The 11,100-nt window shown below is 39.0% G+C and overlaps 1 pseudogene; it reads right to left on the reverse strand.

Moving 5' to 3' along the window:
- Positions 1–10,116: 10,116 nt before the first annotated feature.
- On the reverse strand, positions 10,117–10,624 carry LOC131743195 (zinc finger CCHC domain-containing protein 10 pseudogene; annotated as a pseudogene).
- Positions 10,625–11,100: the final 476 nt, after the last annotated feature.

Genomic DNA, 11,100 nt, shown 5'->3' on the forward strand with positions numbered 1-11,100 from the left:
ACTTTAAATTGATTTTCTTATTGCTCAATTATTTTTTCATTTTATTAGATTGAATTCATCTCATGGCTGTTGTTCCTACATTGGTTTTCATCATGAATTTTGGAATATTGGTTTCCAGGTTCATCTTGACTGGAAGTCTGTCATGTTCTGTAGTGTGTCTTAGGACCTCTATCTCACGGTGATATTGTAAATAGTGCAAATCTGGATGCCAGACTCGTGGGTGGTATAGTCTCTGCCCTGATTTCTAGGCCCTACTTACTTCCTCTTGTTTCTCTAGTGATACAGTTTTATAAAAGCTCTAACCATCATCGGTTCACATAGATGGTGAGCACCCCTGTTCTGAGTTTCAGCTCACAGCAGGGAAAACTCACTGAACTTCCAAGTTTTAGGCTGTGCATTCTGGCATAGTCTCATCTTGTATATGGCACTTTTAATTTTTATTACCAGAGCCAAAACTGTCAGCAGTCTCTACGTGTTTCCAGTTTTGGAATCAGCAAATCCCACCTACTGCTTTGTATTTCTTTTCCATTTATTATCAAGAAATGTACATCTTGTCTTTGAGAGTGGTTTTAACTTTCCAGTTTCTTTTACTTTGTTTCAATTAAAATTCATATGGGAAATGGGTATGAATTTGTGAACTTAATTAACACTGCTCATTTTTTGATAAGATGGAAATGGCAGATATTTAATTAAACTTTTTTATTCTGAATATCACAGCTGCTCTTATTTAGGCAAGTGGTTCTGTGGCACTTGGATAGGCAATGAAATAGAGTTTGGTGTAATTCCTCCACAAAATAAAAATAGGACAGCCTAGTTACTTTTTGCAATACATAGTGTATTGTATATACCCTGTTCAATGCAAATATTTGTCTACTGAGGTTAATGGCATTCTATTTCATTTTATTTATTGGAGACCTGGGCTCAATATTTCATTCCCTCCCAAAGACTAGATGTTTTCAATGTAACATTAAGGGAGCAGGACCAAATATGCTTTGAGTATGCTTTGGAACCTTGTTATAAAAGATTAATGATCTTTCATTCAACAGGTTTTTTTTTGGTCTTCCTTCAAATGTTCACGTGACCGATAGCTTATCCATGTGCATTGTACGTTACAAATGAACTTGTCAGAAAAGGAATTATAGATGTCCGGGAACTAGAGATAACTTAACCTTAGGACCCATTTCCCATGCCCCACCCCTGGATAATGTGCAGAGTGTTCTTTCGTTAGGAAGAAAAGGTTTTCATTATTGTCAGACAATGATTATTGTAGTAAATTGGTCCCAGGATTATAGAGATTTTTACATATTTTAAGGTTTACTTTGCTTTTTTGCTGGGAGTAATACCATTGCAATAAATGCAATGTGAGTGGTTGTCCTTAAGCTCCTAATGTGAGAATAGCATGTTTGAGGACATGTTTGTAATGGAAAACTAAAGATCATGGATTGGATTGCTCTCCAAAGGGGGATGAAAAGTAGAATGGTTGCAAACACCCTCCACCCAGAGCAACTTCATTTTAGAACATTTCCTGTTTCTCTGAAGTTGACAGTTACCATTTTACATAGCATGTAAGCCATCTTTAAACAACAACTCAAATTGTTAAACAGCTCTCATTATTGTACAGAATTTTTAGCAACAAAACCATGGGAAAAAAGTATTTCATGGGTATAAAACAGGAGAGGCAAGATTGACCAAAATTGAGATTGAGTTAAATTAGGAGATTTTCTCTTATTCAATAAGCCCAAACTTCAGATGCTCATAAAAGAAGACGATGAGGACAGAGTCTGAACATGCTCATAGCTCCCCACACACAGTTAATCAGGGGAGAGTTGTCAGACCGGGAGACAGAGGAGTCAGGAAAAGGGAACCTGGAATTCCAGGCCTCCTAAACACAGTGGCTGCTCCACAGTTTCTGAAAAGAAAGGCTTAAAGCTATTTTTGTATAACACTTTTTTCATTCAATATAGAAAAGCATCAATTGTCCATATCAAAGGTTGTGGGGAGGGAGGCAGTTGGAGATTACAGGTCCCTCACTTTCTTCCCCCGTCTAATGCCACCAGGTGCTACTAGCTGTAAACACAACCGAACCTGAAAAAAAAGTCTGTATACTTTGTGTCCCATAAGCTGTCCTTCAGTCTCACTCACTGAGTGATAAGAAAATGCAAAAAGCCTGTATTGACAAGTTAATCGTTTCAGCCAGTCTATGAAACAAGACAAGAGAAAGATGTCCGAACTTGGGGCATCTGAAATATGATCTTGAGAAGATTAAAACAGTAGGTCAAGCCACAGGCTGTGTGGGTCACCACCAGGGCAAATGGGCAGATGTAGGGTGTCCTAGTCCTAAATTGCTATAATAGGTAAGGTTGACGTAAAAAGCAATAAGCCAGTTTTATAAGTGTTCAGATGCACCAAACACAACCAAAAATGTGAGAGAAATATCTAATAGACTTTTTTTGGAGGTAAGAAAGGGATTATATTGTTTAAATTGAGACCAGATGAAAATCAAAGTGTTCTCCTGCCTAAATGGGAAAGGTTTCAAAATAAATTTGGTAACTCAAAAATAAAGATTTTTACATTAGACATGAGATAACTCTGAGATAACCAAAGAACTAACTTTCTAATAAATATAGATTAAAAAAATTATGAGTGGGCTTCCCTGGTGGCGCAGTGGTTGAGAATCCGCCTGCCGATGCAGGGGACACGGGTTTGTGCTCCGGTCTGGGAAGATCCCACGTGCCACGGAGCGGCTGGGCCCGTGAGCCATGGCCGCTGAGCCTGTGCATCTGGAGCCTGTGCTCCGCAACGGGAGAGGCCACAACAGTGAGAGGCCCGCGTAACGCAAAAAAAAAAAAAAAAAAAAATTATGAGTATTCTTGACTGCTTGCATGAAATTTTTGTTTGTCTTAAATAATTTTGATATGGTTCTTTATTCATAAACTTGATGCAAGTTTACAAAATTTACTGCATATTGCCAAATAAATCTGCAATGAAAAATAAGGTCCCCCAAAAAAAACCCAGAAAACAAAGCATGGGGGGGCTTGGGGTGGTGGTGTGATGAATTGGGAGATTGGGATTGACATGTATACACTAATATGTATTAAATAGATAATAAGAACCTGCTGTATAAAAAATAAAATAAAATTCAAAAAATAAAAATTAGAATTACCATATGATCCAGCAAAATTCCACTTTTGGTTATATACCCAAAACAATTGAAAGCAAGGTCTAAAAGAGATACATGTGCCCTCCAATCCATAGTGAAACGGGAGGGAAGGGGGCAGGGCACAACCTAAAAGAAAAAAAACAAAGCATGCCAAATGTGCAGCTACAGAAAGTATCCACAAAAAGCTCACATTGCCTGTCATTCATAAATAATTTTGAAAATAAATACTTTTTTTAAAAAAGTCTTTTATTTAGAAAATTATTTATTTGGTTGTACTGGGTCTTAGTTGCAGCAGGTGGGCTCCTTAGTTGCAGCAGGCAGGCTCCTTAGTTGCAGCTCCAGGACTTCTTGGTTACGGCATGTGGGCTCCTTAGTTGTGGCTCATGGACTCCTTAGTTGTGGCACGCGAACTCTTAGTTGCAGCATGCATGTGGGATCTAGTTCCCTGACCAGAGTTCGAACCAGGGCCCCCTACATTGGGAGCGCGGAGTGTTATCCACTGCACTACAGGGCAGTCCCAAGAATATATATGAAATAACTAGTAAGATTTAGACTCTGTTAATTGGAAATTTGGTGGGCTTATTTTAATGGCCAAGGATGCTGGATTTGTCAAAGAACAATACTGAAATCTTTTTTTTTTTTTTTTTTGCGGTATGCGGGCCTCTCATTGCTGTGGCCTCTCCCGTTGTGGAGCACAGGCTCCGGATGCGCAGGCCCAGCGGCCACGGCTCACGGGCCCAGCTGCTCCGCGGCATGCGGGATCCTCCCGGACCGGGGCACGAACCCGTGTCCCCTGCATCGGCAGGCGGACTCTCAACCACTGCGCCACCAGGGAAGCCCCTGAAATCTTTTAAATAAGTATCTTTCACTAAATATAATTGTCCATGTTTAATTATTCCTCTTTTCTCCTTTTTGAGGGTCTGCTATGACCAAGGCACCATATGTATATAAGGGAGCACAGGCTCTGTAGACACACCTGTTGTGTGACCTTCAGCAAGTTATTTAACCTCTTTGTGCTTCATTTTCTTATATATAAAATGAAGATAATAGTCCTTATTTCAAGGACTGGTAAATATTAAAAGTTTTAATATGCTTAAAATATACGTAAGGTGCCTGGCACATATATACCAGTTTTAAATAATTAAGAGCTACAAAGATAATTGCATTTTACCTTCACATATTTTTTCTAGTTTTTTTATGAATATTTTCGTGTATACTATTTTTTGAATATGAGACAACAAAAGAGGTTGTTCAAAGCCAATCATCTAATAAGAACCAAAGTTAGAAGCAGAGTTCAGGTCCCCTGGCTCCTGCTCCAGGATGCAACCCCCTGTCCCTTGAAAACTGAGTTTTAATTAAGTCTGTGTATAAGTCACACACACACACACACACACACACAAAATGTGAGAGAACTTTGGATAAGCAAGGAAAATAATCTCACTAAGAATGAACTTCAGGGCTTCCCTGGTGGCGCAGTGGTTGAGAGTCCGCCTGCCGATGTAGGGGACACGGGTTCGTGCCCCGGTCCGGGAGGATCCCACATGCCGCGGAGCGGCTGGGCCGGTGAGCCATGGCCGCTGAGCCTGCGCGTCCGGAGCCTGTGCTCCGCAACGGGAGAGGCCGCAACAGTGAGAGGTCCGCGTACAGCAAAAAAAAAAAAAAAAAAAAAAGAACTTCAAAGAAGAGAAGTCGTTATTTAAACACGGCCCAAGAAGTGGACAGAGCACAAGGAGGAAGCGGTTAATCCAAAGGAGTCCACCAGCTTGTTTCATTTTATTTCTCAGTATATTGAGCACGATGTCCATCTGTGGCTAAGGAAGAGACCAAAGCCCTGAGTCTGTGCTAAGAAGGGAATCTTGAAAGTCTTCCCCAGGGTGGCCAGTACTTTGCTGCGAGGCAAATGGAGCCACAGACCCTGATACCCGCTGGGTGAAGGCAAGGCAGTGACTGTTCATAATTAAATCATTTGTAACCCTTTATCTTGTTTTGGTTCTTAGAAACAAATCAAGGACACCACAAACAGAATGTTAATTGGCCTCTGTAGTCTTGCCCTCTGGTATAATTAGCAGATGTCTGGTCATAAGGCAGACCAGTGCAGGAAAAATCTATTTACGTCATGAAATATACTACTTCCACACTCTCTGGAAAGTGCTTCTTCAAGTTCCTGTGTTCCTCTTGTTGAGATGTGGAAAGGGGGTGTTTTACCATGTTGATTCCAGCATAGAATCCCTGGACCTGGAGTCTTCAAATTATAAAGGAACATTTAAAAAATATCAACAAATGAAATGGAAATGTAATATGTGTTGAGCGCTTTCCTAAAGGAGTCTTTCCTTAGATCTACAATCATGAAAACACTGACAGCATGGATTAAAAAAATGCAACTTTAAAATTCAATAAACATAGCATCTTTTGTTAGAACAAATGTTTGAAACTTGAGGTATATGGGGAAGAGAGAGAGAGAGACTTTCAAATGAAAATGTTGAGAATCTCTCCCTAGGAGACAACAAAGGCAGGTCATTTTCAGGTGGAAGAGAAAAAGAGATGAAGGTATGAAGGTTCAGAGACTCATAAAGGAGGAGAGAAACACCGGGAGTATAAACTCTGTAGGCGTTGTCACAAAGACTTATCAAGGTCTGGAAAGCAATGTTTCAGTGCAACTTGGAATTAGAAGAGAGAGATGCTAAATTTTGTTTGGCTACCCAAGTCTTCTCTCATTTCATATGCCAAAGGACACTTCATTGAAAAAGGTGGAAAAGATTTCTCGCAGGCATTTTATAGGATCTCTTTACAATAAAAAGTGTTCAGAAGTAGAATGCATAGGCATCTGTAAGCTGGCAATCTGCCAGTTAATGTAAAGTTTACAATCAAATTTAGCTATACGTAAAGTAGTAAAATTTAAAGTGTGATATTTTAAAGCTAAGAATATAAAACCAATAATTAAAACAAAAAATAGCAGCTATGCTGAGATTATCACAGCCCTGGTGGTACTGCTGAAATATTAAGAGTAAGACTTGTGTCCATGATCAGTGTTGTTTAGAGTATGATTAAATAGAAAACTCCAGGCAGATTTCTTAAAGCTTAGATAAGATGGATAATTTTATTAAAAAATACTTCCAACTCAAATTGACCCCAGTAGAGAGAAAACCTAAAAAGACCAGTTGCCACAGAATAAAAGGGAAAGTAGTTAAAAAGCAAGTGACCTTGATGGCTTCATGCAAGACTTGCTTCATCCCCAAAAGTGCACTTTAAAAATCATGTAATCTCAATGCTCCTTAATTATTTGCAGGGAAAAAGAGGTAAAACTTTTATCTAAAAATTAGTAAAAGATTTTTTTCCCAAAACTTGACAGATTTCACCAAAAAGAGAAAACTGCAGACCAAGCCCATCTATTACTATCTGAGTAAAAATCTTAGATCAATTACTAGCAAATAAAATTCAACGGTGCATTAAAAACTTAAACATTCTTACCAAGTAAGATTTATTCTGAGAATTGAAGAGTGGTTAAATATTAGAAAATCCATTAATAAAATCTAACACATTAACAGAGTTATGATTTAAAAAAAATCTTACGGGCATTTCTGTTCTTCAGAGATGCAAGAAAGGCATTGGACAAAATTCAACACCTATCATGTTTAAAAACAAAAGCACTCAATAAGGTTAGAATTGACGAATAAATCCTTAATATGGCCATGTATATTATAAGCCTTTGTTGAGCTGGACTGAGTTATATATGCTTCTCAGTACTATATAAACCTTTTAAAAATTGAGGGAAAGTATTACATGGATTTAAAAAATGAAAAATAGTATTAAAGAAAAAAATTTTTTTCAATATTAAAAAATAGAGCAACAAATCCATAAGATCTTTTAAAGCTGAAGTACACTGGGGACTAGGCAGAACCTGGAGAGGGAGACAAACCCCAAGAGAATCTGAAGTGACACCAGTAGGGCCTGGAGGCCTTCACCAGAGTTCTTCCTAAAAAAGTGAGTCCATAATAGTGAAAGGGAGCAAGGGGCGCCCTCTACCACTTGAACTTCCAACAACAGTGTTTCTTTTGTTCTTGTTTTGCGGTACGCGGGCCTCTCACCGCTGTGGCCTCTCCCATTGCGGAGCACAGGCTCCGGACGCGCAGGCTCAGCGGCCATGGCTCACAGGCCCAGCCGCTCCGTGGCACGTGGGATCTTCCCGGACCGGGGCACGAACCCGTGTCCCCTGCATCGGCAGGCGGACTCCCAACCACTGCGCCACCAGGGAAGCCCTACTGTTAGTCTTTTCAAAAACATCTGTATTGAAATATAATTCACATATCATACAATCCACCCACGGTTTTTAATATTTTCAGAGGTGTGCAAGCATGACCACAATCAAATTGAGAACATTGGCATCACCCTAAGAAAAAGTCCCACACTCCTGAGCCATCACCTCCCAATCTTCCTACCCCAGCTCTAGGAAAGCAGTAATGATTCCCCTCCCCGGCTCTGAGGCTTGTTTTTGTTGTTATTTGCTTGTTTATTTGTTTAGTGACACGCTAACCTGTTTTGGTGAAGTTTGTCTCTCCTGAAGTGTGAAACCCCGGGTGTCTGAGAGGGCACAGCCACACAGTTATCTGAGATGACAGCATTTTTAGCAAGCTTCTGTTTGAGTGTCTCCGTTCCCGATCATTCGGCCTCATTTGGTATCACACCCACCTGTTAGGCACCACTAATTACCAGCTGACTACTCGATAGTTTTTGACAATGCCCTGAGGCATAAATAGCGCTGTAGTCTGATCCGATTAAATTCAGACAAGAGTATATTTTTGAGAACGGTCTCTGTCTTTCGTACTCAGGAGGATACTTCTTAGTTATCTCTTTCTCTGTTTCTCTCTGGTGAACTAGCTGGCCTGTAGTTAAGCATTTTACTCCTAATTAAGAGGAGCTATTGTTTTCAAGAACACCATTGGGCTTGAACCTCACCAAACTCTATTTCTAATAATGACTTTATCATTTCCTTTGGAAAAAGCGTCAGAGGTCTCTTATAAACTGCTTCTCAACCTGGGCAAAATCTCTCACTCCTATTACAGGACAAGCTGCAGCAGTTAGCCTCTGGTCCTCTGGTCCTTTGACCTGACCCGCCTGGTGTGGAACTTCTGCTCTATGATTAAGTTGATGTCAGGGTGATTAGGACCCCAGTATTCTTGCCAGCCATGGCTGGAGAAGACCTTCCAGGTTCTAAGTGAGGGCTGGGTGAACCTCTCAGTAACTCTCCGCCAACCTCCAGTAATACCTGGAATTTATCCTCTTCAACTTGGAGTTGGAGGGAATGAGAAATTCCAGTGATGAAACCAAAGGGGGCCCTTTGGGGTTCCCAGGCACAGAGGCCTTTTTTTTTTTTCTAAGCTCATCAGCACAAACAGAGCTTTATTTAATTACAAGTGATGTAACCTATGTACACATTTGTTTCCCTTCCAAGTTTAATTGCTAAAATTACCCTTACAGAGATTACTTTGTAAATTGTATTTCATTAGTAATTTATTAAATTTGCCTGTCAACTGACACATTCTGTATGGAGCCTTAAAATGATGTTTTGAGAGTTTATTTACAATCATTGAAAGCAACAGTTATGTCAAACAGGTAATTACAGCCCTTTAAACTCACAACATACATATATTTAAACATTTAAATAAAAGTCCATTTTCTTCAAAAGTAATTTTCTACTGCTTTTTCATAAAAATATAAAAAGACAACATCTGTACTTTAAAAACCTATATTTAACCCAAATCAAGATTTTTCTACAAATGATACCTCTTTCCAAAAAGTTTAAAAGATATCACAAAATAATGTGATGTTAAACCAAATAATTTCACCATGGCCTACTGCTTTATTTTTAAGAAATACTGTGCAGTATTTCTTTTTAAACTTTCATGCTAGATTTCAACTGTGTATATGCTATGTAAACATACCAGATTAATCCAAGTCATTCATATTTATGCAGTAGACTGTCATATACAACCAGTTACCATATAAACTGTCATACCACAATTGCAAAATGGTAAAAGGCAATCTTTATGAAAACATAAGAATACTTTAATAAAAGGCAACCAACGTCACTCTAATTTTCTATAAAAATTACCTCTCTTCCTCCTACCTTTTTTTCCCCTTTGAATGGTACCTTTTATAGCATATCAACACACAGTGGTATTTATATCACTTTTACTTAAGTTAGCTTTTTAAATGACTGTTTTCTTTTCTGATACACTGAATTTATCAAAAGGCACCAAGATTAGAGTTCTATGTAGTTTCAGAATTTTGTTCCTTTTTAAGTTCCTCTAGAATAATTTTTGTCATAAAAGGGTAACTCTAAGAACCAGAAGAAAATGAATGATACAACACAGTAACTTGAAACTTGTACCATCCAAAAGGTATAAATTTATTAATAGATTTCTTGAACTTTTCATTTAAGCAAGAAGTCAGAACAACTTTCTGAACATGAACATAAAAATAGAGCACATTTATTAACAGTAGGAAAACTCTAAGTTTATAGAGGTATTAAATCTTACACAATAACATACAGCCAAAAGCATTAGAAATTCATAGCCAGATAGATATTCTGAGGCATTATCCTGAAAACATGTCTGGTACATAGCACAAACATATAACAAAATATGGCATTTATTTCACAGGGAGAAAAGAAAGGTTTCATCACAGAAAGATTTACTAGATTTCAGCTTTGATTAATTTTAGAGATATATTTTAAAGATAAAAAAGAAAAACAAGATTCACCCCTAAAATAAAAAAGTCTTTATAGATATAATCCATGATTAATACTCTTTATGCTCTTACAATGTAAAACATTTAGAAACTTTTGGACTCTAAAAATTTTGATCAGTTAACCTATTTGGTCTTAACACGTTCTAAATTCCCTTCTAAGAATCACATTGATGTTTTTGGTCCATCAGTCCACTATGGATGGAACAATTCTATTTCTTTTCCTTCTTTGGTTGTCCATCCTCAGAGCTACTATCTGTGCTGCTGCTGCTATTACTAGAAGAGCTGGAATCTCTTCTGCATCAGAGGACGAGGAAGAGCTTGTGGAGGAGGCTAAAGATATGAACTGGAGGAGCTTTCATCAGAGTCACTGTCCTCTCAGGAGGACGAGGTAGATGTCTCTTCACTCTCTGATGAAGAATCACTGGCTGAACTGTCACTGCTATTGCTACTGGAACTGGTTACACTCTTAGACCTTTTTTTCTTGGTCTTTCTTTCTACAGTAGTTTCTCCAATGCTTTCTTGTAATAATAATCTGTTTTCTTTTTCTTTTAAAGCTTGCTTTAGTTCTGCTGTTCTTGAAGGCCTATGTAGGTACTTTCTTTTTCCTGTGCATTCATAAGTCCAATGCCCAAATTCCAGGCATTTCTGACATCTTACATGTTGCTTATTCGCTTCCGCTTGTCTCCCGGCTATGAGCCGATGCGTGGGAGTCCCCATCTTCCAGAGGTCTTTTTGTACCCCGTTTCTTGTAAGCAAGACTCCAGCCTCTATGACCTTCCCTGAGTTCCAAAGGGCAGATCTGAACAGTTGCTAATCAAGGGAGGAGCAGCCAAGAAACCACCTGAGGTGAGATGAAAGGGACCAGAGAAGCTCATCAAGATTAGGAGACCCACCACCTGAGACAAGATGAAGGAAGTACACGCCCTGCACACACCCTAATCTTATCATGTCAGAGACCCCACCCTTGAACCATTGTTTATAAAACCCCTCATCAAATCCTCTGGGGTTGGGACACACAGTTTTCTGAGGCAGGACCCCACTGTGTCCGCCTGTGCCTGGAAGAACAATAAAGCTATTCTTTTCTACTTCACCCAGAACTCTGTCTCCGAGATTTGATTCGGCACTGGTGTACAGAGAGGCCGAGCTTTCGGCATCAGTGACTTGCCTCTCTCAATGAAATATGGTTAACCCTT

This window comes from Kogia breviceps, chromosome 16, assembly GCF_026419965.1.
Source record: "Kogia breviceps isolate mKogBre1 chromosome 16, mKogBre1 haplotype 1, whole genome shotgun sequence".
Taxonomy (NCBI): Eukaryota; Metazoa; Chordata; class Mammalia; order Artiodactyla; family Physeteridae; genus Kogia; species Kogia breviceps.